Raw genomic sequence first — 16,343 nt, 5'->3', positions numbered from 1 at the left:
CAAAGTAGAAGCTAAAGCACTGTCACGCCATGTGCATTTAGTGGATGGAAATGAAGACCAAATCAATAAGAACTGTGTGTGCCCGTAGTAGGCATTGGAGAAGGGACTAGCCCTGAGAAACCCACATTCATTTAATAGACAGAGAGACCAAAGTGCTAAGAACACTATATGTTTTTAATAGGTGGAGGAGAAAGCCAAAACACTGAGAACCGCAGGTGCATTTAGTAGGAAGCAGAGAAGAGTAAAACACTTAAGAACCCTGCATTCAATTAGTAGGCAAATAAGAAAGCTAAAGCACTGAGATCTCATGTGCATTTAGTGAATGGAAAAGAAGGCCAAAGGACTAAGAATCCCATGTGACTTTAGTAGGCAGTGGAGTAGACCACATCCATTTAGTAGACAGAGAAGACCAAAGTGCTAAGAACACCATATGCGTTTAATAGGTTGAGAAGAAAGCCAATGCATTGAGAACGCCCGGTGCATTTAATAGGTTGTGGAAAAGATACAAGGGCTGAAAGCCCGGTATGCATTTCGTAATGAAAGTAGAAATCTAAAGCACTGAGAACCCCATGTTCATTTACTTGGTGGAATAGATGACGAATGCGTGGAGAACCGTACTTGAGTTTGCTAGGCAGAGGACACTGGAAAAATACTGAGAACCACAGGTTTATTTAGTAGTTAGAGGAGAAGGGGAAAGCATTAATAACTTGTGTTTTTGGTAGGTGGAGGAGAAGGCCACAGCACTGAGGACTCCACGTGCATTTAGTTGTATAGGGGAATGCCAAAGCACTCAGAACCCTGTGTGCAATTAGTAACTGGAGAACGACAACATAGTCCAAATGTTATGGGCATTTGTAGCCATAGAGGAACTAAGCACAGAAAACTTCATGAGCATTCTACAGGTGGACTGAAAGGAAAATGCACTGAGATTCCCACATGCATTTAGTGGAGGGAAGTGGTGAATAAAATGAACGTGTCTGAATCTGCTTTGACTCATGGGGTGTTGCCTTATCATTGGCCTTTTCACAATCTCTTTAACTACATTGCGGCAGGCAGGGTCAATCGAGTAATTGGTCCTGGTGAAGGCAGATCATTAATTCTCCCGTCGAAACATATGATATATGTCGACCCTGCAAGCTAGATTACTTTATCCAATCTTTTGCAAATAGACCATGAAAACCACTGTTTACCAGATGCCATCATTTACCAGTGAGATCAAATTGATATTGTTCGCTAGATGCATCTAAATTGGGGCCTTTTAGCTCCTATTAATGACCCCTGTGTAGTTGATTCTATTAATTGGACTTCATCAGATAACTCTCTCTGTGCAGAACTCTGAACTGCCCAATGGTACCATGATCCCAGCACAGAAATACAGATTCCATTCAGTAAAACTAGGGAGGCAACAAAATTCATATCCATCAGTGGGTCAACAGTAACAGTGGCTTCAAGCTTGGTGCTAGAGCCATTTACCTCACTCCTAGCATTGTACGCACAGGCTCAATACACTCACATTACCTTCCCTACCCTCAACATGGCCACCACTAAGTCCATAGATAACTCAAAGTGCATTCTACACCTGTTGCAGAGGGAGCAACTTAAGCCCCGCCTTCACTGAAGCTCTTGCTTCGCTTCTTCTCCACTGAAAGTGGGTAACTCTTCCAGCAATCTCTGACAGAACCTGTCAAAAGAAGAAAAGGAGTCAAATATATTCATTTCCACAGCAAAATCAACAGAATAGCAGTAGAATTGTAAAGCCTTACCGAACCGAAGTATTTTCCAAGTTTTAATCTTCAGTCTGCTGTTATATTCGTAGTCTCTGCATCTTCTGGCAGAAGCTCCGTCACAGCTGCAGCATTTCTTCTCTCAGCAGCTTTTGTTCGTGGTCGCAGTGTATTCTTCCTAAAGTTTTCCTCAGCAGTCTCTGCATTGTCCGAAGGTATTTTCTTCAACAGTTTTTCAGAAGACCTGCAAAACAAAGGTATTTAATGAATGAATGAACTTGTAAAAAGGAAAGAAAGAAGAAGTTATAAATGTGCTTACCTGAAGTCTCAGCAAGGGTTTTTTTTCTTTGCTTATTTCTTACCGCATTTGTTTCTGAAGGCAGCTAGTACTCTGTTTTTTCCTTAGGATCTAATGTAAATTAATGTTTCCTCAAAAAGAGTATAGCTGCAGCCATACCACAGCATCAGCCCTTGTTAGGGAACCACAAACCTGCAAAAAACAAAAGGAAATTCTAGCAAGAGAGATCTCTCCAACGTAGAGACCATTCAGTATCTGATGAACAGTATATAATTATTATTTTCACCTAAAGACTTGTCCAAGATACCTATAGAAGACGTTTTGGACTTTGTTCAGTTAATAATTTTTTGACACTACAGCCCCCTCAGATCAAAAGTCACCTACCCAACGCGCACCTGTAGTATACAGGATGGAGAGCTCCACAAAACAAAAGCACAAAAGGATGGGTTATTTCAAGGTACACTGTGTCACAGTTCAGTTGGTGAATGTGGATTACAATAGTGGTTTTGTTATAATTGTTGTTTCCACAGAATCAGTGCCCAGACAACAGGTCCTCAGCTGAAAAGGCATTACGCTCCCGCAGAGACCTTAGGTAAGTGTTACAATTGTACATGAATAGAGTGTTGTTTTCAAATTCTTGTATTTGTTTTTATCTCAGGTTTGTTTCAGATTTACTTTAATGTGCACTTTGTCACCTTTCTTTCCTCACTATATATTTATGATGGGCAAGAATATATCTGATGGTTATACTTGAAGAAATAGTATGCTTATAGTATACATATTTTTTTAACATTCTTATTATTATTATTACTGACCTATGCAGTATGTTGAATGATGAATTACGATTGCCAAAACATTATACATTAATATGATTGTTGAAGTAGTTTATTCAATATATGTTTTCAAGTAACTCCCATTGGGAACAACCTCTTGTAATTGAATCTGCAGTAGTACCAGAACATGGTAGGGGCTAGGTAAGGGTCTTGGAAGAAATGTATATGTTGGGCAGTTTGTGTCTGCTACAGCATCAACTGTCTGAATTGGAGAAACCCAGATAGTATGTATTTCCCTGCACTGGCCACTGTGGACAACTGCTATCCACAAATCTTTTCCTCTGCCAAGAAAAGGAGCATGTGTTGCAAAAGGAAATGGTTCATCTGGCAAAATGCAATTTGCCATTGCATGCATCTAGAAACAGAGGGTGGAGTTCAGGAGGCAAAAGAGGAAGTTGAGATGCCACCGAAAAAGGCACAATAGGAAGAATATATAAAATCAGTTTAGTGAAAAAGAGAGCATGCATCAATGAGGAAGAAGATGAGATTTCTGAAAATTACCCACCTCTGATTTCCTTGGAAACCAGTGACAACGAGGAACATACACATATTATACTTCATATGCATCCAAGATCAAGTCTCAGATAGCTCTACCATTGCAATACCACAGGCTGGGAAAGAGACAAGGGGAACAAAGAGGATGGTGCAGTTATTCACAATTCCATGCAATTGTCAAGTTGAAGCACCTTAGACAGGAGACAATCTTCAGACGCTCTCTGTGTGCTAGTGTACAGTATTATCTAAAAGTGGTCTAAAAAGAACCTGTTGGAAGTAGCACACATTTGCAGTCAGTCAAATTAATAACACCAACTTATCAATCAACAAAAACCACACAGCATGCACTGAAAAATACAACAAGCAGAGGAAAGCATGGTGTACGGTAAGAGCCCTTCTCAGCCCCTCTCTAAAAATTGAGAATGTGGAGTTATTTTATGGCTGAAAACAAGCTCTTTTTGCAACCAACAGCACATACAATACTTTTGTTTTGCCAGGGGAACCAGGAACTAATTTGGGAACCTCTTCCCTATGGGCTCACATGAGATGGCATAATCCACATGCTTAACCAAAAAGCGAGACTGCAGCCTCCCAGACCTGAACTGCAACATCTGCACCACCATCCTGCATCAATACCCTCAAAACGTTTGATTATTCACAGGTTTTTGAAAATATTTTTGCCACCAAAATCCATGGCTCATAGATGCATTACAGTGTAATGCACCAGCCAACCGTTGCTGTGGTTTTTGGGCATGTCACAAAATATCACAAAAATCTCTGGCCATTTAATATCAACATTGATGTAATGTTGGCGACATATTTGGTGCGTTATTTGATTGTAGAAATCATGGCTTCAGATGGCTCTGAGGCCTCATGTATCCTTGCTGGAAAAGTCCAAGACAACTCTACTTCATGTGAAGTTCAGTACCATGCCTCCACAACCATGTTGTGGAAGCAGTAGGAATGGTACTAGACTGCTGCAGACATGTTTACATGTGAAAGCATAGATTTCATTGCCATCAACAGACATCAGACCACCTTCCCATGTACCTCTCATCGGCAATGGCAAGGTCAGCAGCCATCCAATGTCATTCGCCAGCAGTCCACCTTGTGTATGGAAGGGTTTGTCAGCAGGTCCCACATTGGAATTGATTTTTGGAAGAAAATAAAGGAGGTTGTGGGACACTCTCTCGTTCCTTGTGGTTTACAAGTGTTCACTATGGCAGCGAACAATGGATCTAATAGTATAGCTTTATTGATGATGCTTTGCCATTTTCTCCATGATGTGGTGGCCTAATTCATAATATTGTACTTACCATGGGATGAGGTTGTAAGCGCCCTCTAGATCCTCTGTGCCCACATTACTCACTCCTATACTGCCAGGAACATTTTAGGGAAGATGTGGTCATGGCACCAGCTTTTTTACTACTAGCAAAAAGCTGCAATGGCGACTTGGGGGAATTCAACAATCTATATTCTGGAGCATCTGCAAGCACAGTGCAATCCATTGACTAATTAATCCAATTGCTAGAGTCGGACACTTGATGCTGCCTACATAACCCCTACTCTATGGGTTATGTTGGATAAAGTTGTTTTCTTTTCTGCAGCCTTTTGTAGAGACTACCCGCAGGTTAGCCTGTACGCTTCATCACTCTGCGAGGTACAGGTCTATCTGCTGGAATTGGAACTATCCAACATAATACATGAACATGAACACTCTGGTGATGCAGAATCAGTGTTACTGGCTATCAAGCTGCTCTCAACCATCTGACAGAATCCATGCATTAATGGGAAGAAGGCGAATATAGAATACCCCCTGACATCTTTTCTGCAACCATAGTTTAAAACCGAGAAGGAAAGCTTTAAACAGCATGTGGCTGAGAACGAGCAACACACTAACTGTTGTTATTTTCAAGAGGAAGTGCTAGCAATTTGCGAAGATGCCTTAAAAAGATGCTTGAAAGCCCAGATGGATCAAGCAAAAAGAGCTAAACTTCAGAGATCAGCAAAAGCTGTTTAGGACTCCAGCACTGCAAAGAGGTTTATCGTACAGTTCACACTCTTCTACAAAATGTCAACACTACTTCAGGCAGCACCAAAATGCGCTTCCAGATGATGGGCAAATGGGCAAATGCAAGAGGCTGTGGACAGACCCCTATCCTGGCCTGCCTTTCTAGATGCTTCAGATTCCTCACGAAAATTGAGTGGACCCAATGCGGACCAGACAGTTAATGCCTATATTGTTGACACATGCCAAAGGGATGGTAACGATCACCCATTGCAATTCTGGCTTGGCAAGAGGTCAGTGTGGCCATCTGTACTTTTTTCAATTCGCTGTATGAAGCCTAAGCTGCCCATCGTCTAGAGTGCAGTGTGAAAAGATTTTTTTTCACTGCTTGGTCTATTGTCTTGGGCCACAGAAGATACCTCTTTGACAAACACCTGTGAATGAATAATGCTATAAACTGATCAAGCGTCTTTTCACCAAAGACTACACTGGGATGAAAGACCAGGCTCATCTGTTGAAAGTCCATACATCAGTTTCCTCAAATGGTAAAACTTTGTGTGTGATTAACACTACCTGTAATATAATTTGAAACATTATACCCTGTACATCTAGTGGGACGCCATGGCTGTTGCTAAAGTCTCTAAATAGGGTTGCCTATAACATGGATATGTTGAAGATCTACGCTGTAAAAACAACTGTTACACCTATGTTCTCTTAGATATCCTCAGTCATTACAGGTGTCTATATTGTGTATACTATGCAGTGGAGCTGTGCTACTCCATGCACCCTACCTTTTCTGGCGTACTACAATGCTAAAGTAGACCTATTAGATGATAGAATAATAGAAAGAAGGTAATTTGCATTAATAAAATCCTGCAACACACGTTGTAAATTTATGCAAATCATTTCTCTAATATTTTCTATTGTTATAATGTGAATTCCCACTGTTGGAGTTAATAGGACAGCATGGGGATTTTTGGAAGATTTAACATGAGTGGTAATTACACACAATAAATCCACACATTTTTGGCTTTAAATTGCAGTATTTAACTCTAGCACAAGCTGTAGATAAATCATCTACTTTGAGGTAAAATTCTGAATTCTGTGGTGCAGTAAAACAGTGGTAATTCCATGACTGCCAAAAAACTAAGACCAATGCAGGAGTGGAGAGAGCTAGAGGATGCAACACAAAAGCCTGCTCAGGAGTGTAGGGGGGGGGGATGTGGCCCTTCCTGTCGATTTTTAGAGGCAGGACCACACAGAGAATGGGGTGGGCGGAGGACACCCATAGCCCGCAGAATGCTGAAAAGTCCAGGAAGGCAGGGAGAAGCGCACAAGGGTCCAAAACACTGGAGCAGCATAGGAGCATCCAACCGTCCTGATGCCGCAGTCCTGTTGTTCGCCGGCAGGGAGAATCAAATGAGGAGACACAACCTCAAAGAATGTCGCAGTTCCACAAGAAAAGTTGAAGCCACTTCCTTGTATGACCAACGGCGCAGTAGAACAGGTATGCATCAGAAGATGGGGCAGGAGGGCACCGAGGCACTGAGGTAACCCACAAAGGGCTGACTTTGAGAATACCTCATCAGGCGGTGAATACAACCAGAGAATCCGTTGGCCTGGGTGGCCACACAGGCTATAAGAGGCTGACCCTGAGAATCCCCCACAAGGGAGTGAACGTAACCAGAAAATCCTACTGCCTGAGAGTCAAACAGCCCATAAAGGACTGACAGTGAGAATACACCACGAGGGGATGGAAGTCACCTGATAATCACATGACCTGAGTGGTCTGACAGCCCACAAGGGGCTACACCACAGAATACCTCTGAAGGACATAAATGCCATAATGTATTCAGGCAACCTGACCAGTTAGAAAGTTCACGCCGGACTAAAAGATGTCTAAAGCTAGAAGAAATTGAAAGACCCTGTAGGGGTGAACAAAAGACTTTACCCAAAATCAGAACAATCAGGACTCAGCAATACTGTAGTTGCAACCAAGGAACATGTTTAGATATGATATGATATGATATGGCCTTTGTAATGCGCCTATACACAAGTGTTTCAAGGTGCGACGAGGCAAGAGAGGGGAAACAGATGGAAGACAGAGACAACGATCCTACTAGGCCAAGTGCCATTGTGATCACACAAGTGCATGGGATGTGGGAAGGGGAAAAGTGCAGGGGGAAAGGGGAGAGGGCAGTGCAGTACATAGGATAACAGTAAATAAATAAAGACAATAAATAAAAGTACGGCCAGCCGGTGGCAAGTGCAAGGGTAAGTGCCGACATCAGGTGTCAAGTGCTAAAAGGGGCTCTAGGGATACAGAAACAGTCCCAGAGTGCAAGGGTTGCCAAGGGGGCAGTGCAGGTGTGCAACTGGCGGGGAGGGGACCTGGGCCCAAGATCAGAGTGTAGCCAGGTAACCAGTGCAATTTCATATTCAGCCAGGAGATCAGCAGGGGAGAGGAGGAGAGAAAGCTGAAGCAAAGAGGAAGGTCTTGAGGTGCTTCCGGAACCGGAGATGGTTCTCCTCAAGTTTCAGAGAGGCAGGGAGGCTGTTCCAGAGGGAGGCCCCAGCAGAAGAAAGAGATCTACCACCTACTGGCTGCTTTGAGAAGAGACTATCCCTAAGGGAGTTGGAGGCAGACAAGCAAAGAGCTCCAGAAGGAAGATATTTAGGAAGAGGGAGTTGAAGGTATTGAGGCCACAGGCTCCGGGAGGCCTTGTGGACAATGCAGAGGGTTTGAACTTAATCCTCGCCACCAATGGGAGCCAGTGCAGAGATTTCAGTCCTGGAGAGATACGATCCCTGGGCTTGAGGCCAAGGACAAGTCTTGCAGTCCTGGTTTGGATGAGTTGCAGAAGTGGAGAGTAGAGGCAGGCAGATTTAGGAAGAGGTTGTTTCAGTAGTCCAGACTAGAGAGAACCAGAGCTCTGGAGACAGTGAGCTACTGGGGAAGGAGAGGAAGGGAATAATACCTCTAAGGAGGTGCAGCTGGTAGTGTCACTTCTTAGAGACGCCAGATATGTGAGGAGAGATGGAAAGTGTGGAGTTGAAGGTGACCCTGAGGTTTTTAGCCTCACAGGTGGGAGTAGGAAGAGGGCCAAGAGAGGCCGGCCAGAGAGTGACAGGAAAGGAGGAAGCAGGTGTGCCGATGAGGAGAATCTCGGTCTTACTGGCATTAAGGCAGAGATCATTGGTGGCACACCACTCCTGGATGGCGGACAGGCTGTCGGAGATGAGCGAAGGAGAAGAGGTGGCAGAGGGGAGCCTGAAAATGAGTTGAGTGTCATCTGCATAGCACTGACAGTTGGGGCATAGAGCAGCAATGCGGTGGGCGAGAAGTGCATGGTATTGATTGCACAGCCAGGGAGAGAGATTAGGCCCCTGGGGAACACCACAGGTAGAGATAGAGATAGAGGAGAGGAAGGGCCCAAGTTGAACCTGGGAGGGTCGATCAGAGAGGAAGGAGGTCAGCCAAGCCAGGGCCTGATCGGCGATACCCAGGTTATCACGGAGACGGTTGAGCAGGATGTCATGCTTGACCGTATCAAAGACAGAAGAGAGATCATGTAAGATGAGGACAAAGGGGGTGTTGAGATTTCGGTTGGAGAGCAGGTCTTCGCGGATGTTCAGGAGAGCAGTTTTTGTGCTTCCGGCAGCTCTCAAGCCAGACTGATGGTCATGGAGACAACCAAAAGATTCAGAGTGAAGATTAAGCTGGAAGTTGGCCAGCTTTTCCAGGAGTTTGCCCAGGAAGGGGGATGGAGATAGGATGATAGTTAGACAGGCAGGAAGGGTCCGTAGAGGGTTTCCTAAGAAGAGGGTGCACAAGGGAGTGCTTCAGGGGGAGGGGAAGATTCCAGTGGTGAAGCAGTGGTTGCAGAAATCTGCCAGAGCAGGAGCCAGGGTGTCAAAGTGGTCCTTGATGGTTTTGGAGGAACAGGGATAAACCCGTTTTGACGAGACATTCATAGATCGGACTTGTCTAGACACCTTGTCTAAGGAGAACAGGGGAAAGGCAGAGAAAGAGGGAGGAGAGGTGGCAGAAGAAGGGCCAGAGGAAGAGCAGGTAGTAGAGAGAAGAGCAAGAGAGGAGGAGAGAGACGACAGGATGTCATGAGTTTTAGAGATGGAATGAGAAGCCAGGGCCATGTAGAGGGCCTGGGAAGGGACAGGAGTGGTACAGACCGCTTGAGGATTGGCCAGATCCTTGCAGATTTTAAAGAGTTCAGTCGAGTTGTTAGATGCCGCGGAGATGCAGGCTTATTTATTTATTTATTTATTTATTTATTTATTTATTTCACATTTATAAAGCGCTCACACAGCCCGCAGGCATCGAGGCGCTGTTACAGGAATTGTCTTTTTTTGTTTTTCTTAGTTGCGTAATTGTGTGTGTTTTTTTTTTTTTTTTTTTTCCTTAGTTACGTATTTATAACGCGCTTAAACACCCAAAGGTTTCTAAGCGCGGACCCGGGGATCGAACCTGTTGTTGCTACGTGTCGTCTTGCTTCCAAGACGCGCACGCTGCCACTGAGCTATCCTCCCTGGATGTTGGTTCTCTTCTTGGTGCGAACAGAGAGCCGGTATTGCCTTTGGAGCTGGTGGCAGGCCAGTTTATCAGAGGATGTACCGAAGCACACCATTTCCTCTCAGCCACCCTTCACTTGTATTTAAGGGTGACGAGTTCCAAGTCGTACCAAGAGTTGCACATGGTGTGGGCTTGGCTTTGGGCTTCAAGCGGATCCTCATGACGGGGGCAAGAACATCGAGAGTATCAGATTTAGCAGAGTGGAGCATGGAAAGGGCTGTGTCAGGATGTAAGTCAGCCAATGGGGGAGGGAGGGGACAAGTGGCGGCAAAAGCCTCAACTGACACACGCTTCATGTGTCGCATAAGCGAGAAGGTACGTGGCAGTGCTGGAGTTGGCTTGGCCTGAGGGGTAGAGAGGGTGAGATGGGAGGAAAGGAGAGAGTGATCACTCCAGGAGAGAGGAATGGGGAGAGGGATTGAAAGGGGAAGGTCTGAAGAGATCAGGACATCCAGAGTGTGCCCTGCAGAGTGAGTCGGGCCAGAGGGGAGAATAGAGAGTGAGAGAGAGTTGCAGAGGTCTCAAAAGAGTCCAGTGGCAGGACAGGAAGCATCCAGGTGGATGTTGAAGTCACCAAGAAGGAGGAGTTGAGTGGTTGAGACCAGGAGGGAAGAGGAGAGGTCCGCAAGCTCAGAGAGGAAGGAGGAGATCTGACCAGGTGGCCGATAGAAGGTAGCCACAGTAAGGGAATGGCCAGGAGAGAGAGAGAGAGAGAGCCTGCGGACAAGGTATTCGAAATAGGAGTAGGCCTGCGTAGGGATGACAGAGACAGGAATCCACTCAGGGAAGATCAAGGCTACACACCCTCCGGTACGGTTGGATCTGGGCACAGAGATGATCTTGTAGCATCAGGGAGGAGAGTGTTAAAGCTTGTGACAGAGCTGGCCATGAACCATGTCTTGGTGAGACCTAGGACATCGAGGTCAAGATCCTTCAGGAGGCGGCATATGTCAGAGGAGTGTTTGACAGCAGAACGAGAGTTGAGAGTGGAAATATGGAGAAGGTTGCCGTCTTTGAAAGACCTCCAGGAGAGGGGAGCAAATCATAGGTACGCTCTGCAGAGGTGTAGAAGAGGAAGGAGGAGAGGGCAAGGTAGCCAAGGAGGAGACAAAAAGCAAATGTGAGGAAGCTGTGAAGGGGAGAGAGGGGACAGTAGGGAAAGAAAGGAAATTGATGAGACACGGGAAGCGTCTATCAAAGAGGAGAAGGTTAGCTTGAGGGCCTTGGACCAAGATGGTACCATTCACGTAAACATTATTGATGACCTTAGAGGAGGGGAAGGAGGCCAGGAGGGCCTCCCATCGAGTGTCACCATTAATGGGAGAGGAAGAGAAGGGTGAGATCACAGAGACCATATGTAGAGTCCATAGGTCTGGTGAGGGAACGACAAAGAGGATGTCGATGAAAGTTTGCCTGGAGGAGACACTGGTATAGATCTCAGCGATAGGGACGCCTGGGTTGGAGACCAGGATTTCCTTTTTAAACTTCTTCCTACCAGATTTAGTTAGGAGAGCAGAATAGTCTATTGAGAAGCAGTTCAAAATGATAGGAGAGACAGAGAGCACCATAGAGTAGGCAGTGAGAGGAGAAGAAGAGGAAAGGAGTGGGAATGGGTAAGGCAGAACACTAGGGAAGGCCACAGGGCAGGGAGCAAGCAGACGAGACAGAGAGAGACGAGACAAGTTGACAATTGGACAAGACGACAGGTGCTTCGATAGTAGTTGAAAGGTTTTCTGGATGAGTGCTATTCTAGGAGGCAGGCTACAGGATGGCACTACTTACATGATGTAAATTTAAAACAGGAGAAATCACACCTAGGTTTGAGAGTCCTAGGTTTCACAATGTAATTTTAAATACTTTCCCAAGCGGTTACTCCAATGTGGAGATGGACATTTGGAACTGATGAGAACTTTTCCCTTTCATCACGTGCAACCTACTCTAAAAACAGAGTGAGTCTTAAAGGACCCAACTTTTGAAGTGTTACGGCAGATACGGCATACCAGAGCCTGAGAGAGAGGGAGAACCATAGAGACAATTGGGTGAGGGTCAGAAACCAGCCACCAGAAACCAAGTAAAGTGGGAGCAAACGTACCTAGGATAGGATTATGTTATTTAGTTTATTAGTGGCAGGGATATAGCATAAGATAGAATAGGTTTGGACAGAGGACAAACATTTTGCGAGGTATCCTGGCGAGCACCAGCTTGTTCTTTTCTTTGAAACTAGGAATACCCATCATCATAGCTATAAGTATCGTTGAGGCCTTCTTTTTATTAATAAAACTTGTTGAACAATGGCCCTCATCATAAGGTTGGCGGAATGGGTTTACCGGTAAAGGTGTCAGTGCCGGTAAACCCATTACGCCCTACCACAAGGTCTCCTCGTGGGACCCGCAATGGGCGCCTGGAAAAACCAGGCATTCATACCGGATCCTGCAAGGACACCAGGGAGCTAACAACGGGCCCGTCATTAACGGGCCCGTTGTTAGCTCCATCCCCATTCCCATTGAGCCCTATGGGGGCTAGAATGGGAATGGGAATGGACCGGGTCCGGGTTCCTCGGACAGGGAATTAGCGGGTCCGCCAGGGTTGCGATGGCCCGGTAAGTCCTCATTCGAGGGACCCGGGCCCGGATTGCGGTAAGGAGGCAACCATGCCGCTCAAAGCGGCATGGTTACCTCCAACCTCCTGATGAGGGCCACTGTCTTCTTGTCATACACCACTTGTAAAGGTTTGCAGGCTCTCCCACAAAGTGCAGCCACTTCTTAAAGTGAACGTTCTTGGGTTCTCTAATCGAGACAAGTCACCCTTTAAATTTCGTGAGCTATCCCATAGTGTGATTCCATCCCTAAATGTTCACAAGCTTTCTTAAATGTCTACATCTCTCCCAGAGAGTGGAGGCACCCATTACATTTCTTTGGCTCTTTCACAGTGTACAGCCATGTCTTACATTTCCTAGGCTGTCTCACAATTCACAGCTCACAGCTACACCATAAAGATAACAATCTCAGACGTGGACAGTCTCCCTGAGAGGAAAGTCCTTCCCCCATAACTTCCTCAATCTTACACTCCTGCACAGTGCTCTACAAGAACGAAGGCTGGTAGTGCTGCTTATGTCCTGCCGGTATCTGAAAGTACCATGGAGTCCAGACCCCGATGGCTGAGAGGCACCTGCAAATGCACGTCTCATTACCTTGTCCCTTGGGATCTCTCCAAATGTGGGTTTTGCTAGTGGCAGGTCACCCCCAACTTTCGACCAGCCTACTGCTGACCACAGTTATCAGTGCCACTGGCTCAGACGTGCCAGACTTGTTGGGTTTGGTTGTTTTATGCTCATGAACAAGGCACGTCTGATGACATTATGCAGCACCTTGGTCCTGGATGGGTCACATGCTGCATCTTCACCACTGCTGGAGAGTTTGGTGGTGTCAAACGGGTAGCTACAAGTCTCAGGTGAGGGACTTATTTTCCAGGTAAATGTCTCCATGCCACTGGCAAAAGGGGCTGAACATGGTTATGGTCGCAAGGTACAATCCTTGTCTCTTTGCCCCACCTTGCTTTCTTCTGACAGCTCTCACACCTGCAGAAGACCTCAACCTCTTCATCCTTCATAGTCCTACCCAGCAGCATTATAAATTACTCCCACAAAAAACACTATGAGGGATGAGGAAACTGGAAATGGGTAAAATATTGTTTTGTGTTTTTTGGGGATGGACTTAGAACGTTTTTGTTTGGATTTTTAAATTTTATTTCAGGACCAACAGGACAACAATGTTGATGCTTTTTTGCATGGATAAACTAAAAGAAACAGTAAGCGAAGATTGAGCAAATAAAGGGGTACTAAATTGGGCTGCAACTTCAACCTGAAAAACATCAAATATACCTATGACATCCAACAACAGTGGACACTTCAACATATTCCTATGCTGCATATGTATAGGTTGCCATTTCCCAAAACCTCCTGTCCTACCACCCCTTGTTATTTCACCACTCATATGCTCCTTATTTGGAAGCCCCTTGCTCTTTATACAAAGCAAATCTGATGGTCTGCTATCGGTTTGTGTTGATGAACCATCTGTTAGCCAGACAGTCTATAGGCCATTAAATTATTATATATCCTATTAGATGTCTGTTTTTTGACCGTGGGTGTATGTTTTTTGTAACATCCTATCTCTTCCAAATACACTCATATGCAAGGGAAGAGTCTGGTTAAGAAAAAACAAGGCTGAATGTATTGACACACTGTAGAAGAGGTTTCTGGATTTAGTACAACGCTATAACTAAATTGTGATACAGATCTGTTTTGCCCGATGTTTGTGTTTGTGCTAAGCACCAGATGGAGAACCTCACTGAGCTGACATCCTTTAAAGGTTGCAGTGCAGAGCATACAATAAACTGCATCATTCACATTGTGTTAGAAATACCACATCTAGGATGATGCTGTGAATGATGCATTAATGAACGATGGCATTGAATTTCCCACTTTGCCTGTCCAATAGGTGAAAAGTAGACACCCAGCAGGTAACCACTGAGGTCTTCTGTTTAGTTGTGCAAGAGTAAATTGTGGCACTCTTGCAATTGGCACATTACATTTCTGGCACAATAAACCTGATAAAGCATGTGGCCATGAGGTGAAATCATGTGAAACGAAGCGGGCATGATTTGTCTTGAAACATCGTAATCAAGCAAGGACATTGTATCCATGCATGCCCCAAATAAAAGACCAAATGCTAATAAGGGGGCCTCGGTCACTGTGCCCTCCAACTCCTCTAACTTCAACCAGATGTCAACTCCCTTATGGCTACTGCCTTGCAATCCTTGTGTGCTAAACATTGCCTAATACCAAACTGCATACATATGCTTTCCCTGTGCATTACTCCTGGACCCGTCTTGGCTAGTAGAGTAAGGCAAGTCTAACCAGTGGGCAACATTGCCCATGTATTCAATGCCTTGTCTTCACACTCATGGTGAAGTGGGTTTTTTGCCCATGGACTGCTGTAGGACAATAGTAATACCCTTATACAATTTGTGTGCTGCCCTGTGAGAAAATAAATCGTCAGTTGTGATCATCTTTTCCCATAAGCCGCCAGAATACAGGAATTTCGGCAAAAGTGTAGGGCAAGTATTGTATTGGCAACTTTAAAACAGATTACCATTGAGTAGTATCTGTCTGTCTTATATTTTTGTCAAAGCTCAACACTTTTAAAACACTCATGTGTGAGGTATTGTTTAAGGCTTGGTGCTCAAAGCAATGACACAACTGCATTATGCTTAGGGGTACTTGTGTGTAATGGTGGTACTTTTGTGTAATGGTGGTACTTGTGTGTAATGGTGGTACTAGTGTGTAATGGTACTTGTCTGATGGTATGGGAGGGATGCACTTTAGAACTTCTGACTTCCTCCAGTTTCTACATAGGGTGCTGCAGCATATGAAACGGCATGAATGTGGCACTTAAGATGGTCCTTGCCTTCCTTCAGCACACTACTCCCAAGCAGAAAGTGCAAGGGGTCGCATTTCGTTACTGCTGACTCTTTCTTAAGTACTGCCACGCATTTGACACTGCTGTGGGCTGACATTATAAATTCTGTGCTCATCTTGGCATGATAGGTCTGAAGTGGATTGTGGTGTTCTAGATCCATGGAAGGATGGTATGTACTTTCTGATCAGTGATCAGGAGGCTGTGCATAAGGGTACACTTCTATTACTCAGGGGCAGTGCCAGGGAGGCACTGGGGGTTTTGACCACCCCCTGGCTTGTCCTGGTGCCCAGTGCATACCAAGTGAGCCACCCGCTGGTGCCCTATTATCTACCCCACCCCCCCCACCCCCCGCACCTGCGAGACATGTTGCTGCCTGGACTCCAGTGGATCACATTTGTTATCTTTATCATCATCAACATCAATGTTGTCTGACAGCCAGTGGATGGGGCATCAGAGATAGAGACCTGGAATTGTCATCCTCATTCTGATGTTCATCTACACAGTGTGTTGTTCGTCCCTGATCTTCAATAGATAAGATCTGCGCACCTTCTGGTCCTGAGAAAGTGGATGGAAAGTGCAACCTCATCTGCCAGTCTTGATGGATGGTAATTATTGTGTTGCAGTACCTGTGTATGTCGGTGTGCTGGTGCAATAAATCCAGAGTGATGTGGGGATTTGGGACATGAGCTGGTTAATTCCTTCAACTGAACATGTGCATCCCTGGTGCACATATGAAATACCATAGTAGATTTCAAAATTCCATGAGTAGCAGGTCTCCCCCTACCCCTGGGTTGTTTGGGTGTTGACATGTCGTCCGGATGTGTTGTGCACTCATTGACTGATATCTCCCACCTCTTTTCCTGAATCACTGCTACTCCCTGCAACAAAAACCATATGAGTGTAAGTCCCCTACAAAC

The sequence above is a fragment of the Ambystoma mexicanum genome, chromosome 5q (assembly GCF_040938575.1).
Source record: "Ambystoma mexicanum isolate Mex_15411 chromosome 5q, UKY_AmexF1_1, whole genome shotgun sequence".
In the NCBI taxonomy this organism is placed as follows: Eukaryota; Metazoa; Chordata; class Amphibia; order Caudata; family Ambystomatidae; genus Ambystoma; species Ambystoma mexicanum.
Note: the sequence above shows the minus strand (reverse complement) of the source record.